Here is a 3859-nt window from a genome sequence, read left to right as displayed (position 1 = left end):
GTTGAAACGACTATTCAGAAACAAAGAGCATGCCAAGTTGATGCGATGGCACAGTGAGGACCGTAAGAAAGACGGGAAGTTGAGAGCACCCGCTGACAGGTCGCAGTGGAGAAAAATCGAGAGAGAATACTGGGCTGAGTTTGCACGTGACCCAAGGAACGTATGGTTTGGTTTAAGCACGGATGGCATTAATCCTTTCGGGGAGCAGAGTAGCAATCACAGCACCTGGCCCATGACTCTATGTATGTATAACCTTCCTCCTTGGATGTGCATGAAGCGGAAGTTCATTATGATGCCAGTTCTCATCCAAGGCCCTAAGCAACCCGGCAACGACATTGATGTGTACCTAAGGCCATTAGTTGAAGTACTTTTACAGCTGCGGAATGGAAACATTGTACGTGCGTTGGATGAGCACAAACAGGAGGAATTTAACCTGCACGTGTTGCTGTTTGTAACCATCAATGATTGGCCCGCTCTCAGTAACCTTTCAGGACAGACAAACAAGGGATACCACACATGCACGCACTGTTTAGCTGACACCGAAAGTATATACCTGGGAAGCTGCAGGAAGAATGTGTACCTGGGCCATCGTCGATTTCTTCCCACCAACCATCAATGTCGAAAGAAAGGCAGATCACCGGAAGAAGCCTGCCATGCGTACCGGTGATCACATACTTGCTATGGTCAATGATTTACACGTAATCTTTGGAAAGGGTCCCGGTGGACTAGCTGTTCCGAGTGACGCTGAGGGACATGCGCCCATGTGGAAGAAGAAATCTATATTTTGGGACCTACCCTACTGGAAAGACCTAGAGGTCCGCTCTTCGATCGACGTGATGCACGTGACGAAGAACCTTTGCGTGAACCTGCTAGGCTTCTTGGGCGTGTACAGGAAGACAAAAGATACAGCTGAGGCACGGGAGGACCTGCAACGTTTGCACGAAAAAGACGGCATGCCTCCAAAGCAGTATGCAAGTCCTGCCAGCTACGCTCTCACCAAAGAAGAGAAGGAAATCTTCTTTGAATGCCTGCTTAGTATGAAGGTCCCGACTGGCTTCTCGTCGAATATAAAGGGAATAATAAATATGGCAGAGAAAAAGTTTCAAGATCTAAGGTCTCATGACTGCCACGTGATTATGACGCAACTGCTTCCGGTTGCATTGAGGGGGCTTCTACCGGAAAACGTCCGATTAGCCATTGTGAAGCTATGGGCATTCCTCAATGCAATCTCTCAGAAAGTGGTCGATCCACAAATCATACCAAGGCTAAGGAGTGATGTGGTGCAATGTCTTGTCAGTTTCGACCTGGTGTTCCTACCATCCTTCTTCAATATCATGACGCACGTCCTAGTTCATCTAGTTGACGAGATTGTCATTCTGGGCCCCGTATTTCTACACAATATGTACCCCTTTGAGAGGTTCATGGGAGTCCTAAAGAAATATGTCCGTAACCGCGCTAGGCCAGAAGGAAGCATCTCCATGGGCCATCAAACAGAGGATGTCATTGGGTTTTTTGTTGACTTCATTCCTGGCCTTAAGAAGATAGGTCTCCCTAAATCGCGGTATGAGGGGAGACTGACTGGAAAAGGCACGCTTGGAGGGGAGACAATAATATGCAAGGACGGATATTCTTGGTCTCAAGCACACTGCATAGTTCTACAGAACTCTACCTTGGTGACCCCTTATGTCGATGAACACAAGAACAGCCTGCGCTCCAAACACCCGGAGCAGTCCGACGACTGGATTACATGTGAACACATCAGGACTTTCAGCAGTTGGTTGGAAACACGTCTCAGAGGTGAAAATACTGTTTGTGATGAGCTGTACTCGTTGTCCAGGGGACCATCTTCGACTGTAATGATTTGGAAAGGATACGAGATAAATGAAAATACATTTTACACGATCGCCCAAGATCAAAAGAGCACCAACCAAAACAGTGGTGTCCGCTTTGATGCAGCCACCGAGAGGGGAAAAGACACATATTATGGTTACATAGTGGACATATGGGAACTTGACTACGGAGTAGATTTTAAGGTCCCTTTGTTTAAATGCAAATGGGTTAATCTGTCAGGAGGCGGGGTACAGGTAGACACACAGTACGGAATGACAACAGTAGATCTGAACAATCTTGGGTACACTAACGAACTGTTCGTCCTAGCCAATGATGTCGCACAGGTTATCTATGTGAAGGACATGTTTACTAAACCAAGAAAAAGAAAAAATAAGGAAGCGAATACATCATACGATGAGCCAAAGCGCCACATAGTTCTTTCAGGAAAAAGGGACATCATGAGAGTGTAGGGCAAGACAGACATGTCCGAAGATTATGAAAAGTTTCATGAAATTCCTACCTTCAAAGTCAAGGTTGGCCCAAGCATCCTCATAAATGATGAAGATTATCCATAGTTACGGTGCAATAAGGAAAGGACACAAGCGAAGAAAAAGTGAAGACTTTGTCCACAACTATTATGATGATACCATGCCAACTTTCAACTTTTTCGTAGTTCATTTGAAATGCCTATTGTAACAGACAAGTTTCCGTATGAAATCCTGATACTTTGAAAGAGACAACTTTCTTGCACATGCTATGTGGATGAAATGATGATACCATGCCAACTTCCAACCTTTTCAGAATTCATTTGAAATGCTTTTCAATTTCAGGGTCTTATAGCTCAAAATAATCAGTAAATGCATGAAAAATAACAAAAGAAGTCAGAAAGGGTTGAAAATTAATGATGTGGCTTTGAATGGTGCATTTTGAACACACAAAAAGTCAGGAGTTCAACTAAGTTTAAAAAATGAATCCATTTTGTACATGAAGTGTATCCAGTTTTTCCCATAACCCTCAACTTTTTAGCACATGCTATGTGGGTGAAATAATGATATCATGCCAACTTTCAACCTTTTCAGAGTTCATTTGAAATTCTTTTCAATTTCAAGGTCTTATAACTCAAAAAAAACAGTAAATGCTTTTATAAAACTCTAATAGCAAAAGGAATCAACTAAAAAGCTTTTATAAACCTCTAGTATTTTTTAAACTAAAATTATATAAAATTTATGCAACTAAAATTATCAAAGTATTTTCTTTTCAAAACATGAAAAGCAGAAAGAATTATCATAAAGAATTTTTTGTTAGAAACTTTAGTAGCAAAAAAAATTCATAAAGATTTTTTTGATATAAACTAAAATAACAAAATCAGTTTTTTATATATAATGATAAAACGCAATAATATTAAATAGCAGGAAAAAGAATCACTCAAAATATATTTTGTTAGTGAAGTTATTCACAAACTAGTGATTCAAAGAATTAAAATTTAAACTATTCAAATTTGGAAACTAATGGAGTAACAGAAAGAATAAAAAAATAAAGAAAAAATCAAAAGAAAATAAATAATTCAAAAAACAAAAAAATACTGGAAAAAAAATAAAAAAATGCCACCTAATGGGCCACACGGCCTGCATACGACTAGAAACTCATCTGTACATGGGCCAGGATGCAGGCCCGCTAGCCCAATAGGCCCAACAAGGCAGTGACAAGGGTAGGCAACTAATGCCTGCATATTAGAGAGGAGCTCAGCACCTGAGCTGCAACGCAGCATACAAACAGGTGCTGAGCTCTCTCTCCTAGCGAGGTGGGACTAAACTTCTCACCGCACCGCGCGAGCACAAGGCCTTTGGTCCCGGTTGGTGCCACCAACCGGGACTAAAGGGCTGCATTGGTCCCGTTTGGTAGCACAAACCGGTACCAATGCCCCCCTTTAGTCCCGGTTGGTGGCACCAACCGGGACCAAAGGCCTCTGCTTCCCGCCCTTTGGGCTGCTGAAAAGAGGTCTTTGGTCCTGGTTGGTGCCACCAACCGG

The sequence above is a fragment of the Triticum dicoccoides genome, chromosome 1B, assembly GCF_002162155.2.
Source record: "Triticum dicoccoides isolate Atlit2015 ecotype Zavitan chromosome 1B, WEW_v2.0, whole genome shotgun sequence".
Taxonomy (NCBI): Eukaryota; Viridiplantae; Streptophyta; class Magnoliopsida; order Poales; family Poaceae; genus Triticum; species Triticum dicoccoides.
The sequence above is the reverse complement of the archived record's forward strand: the minus strand, read 5'-3'. Positions refer to the sequence as shown.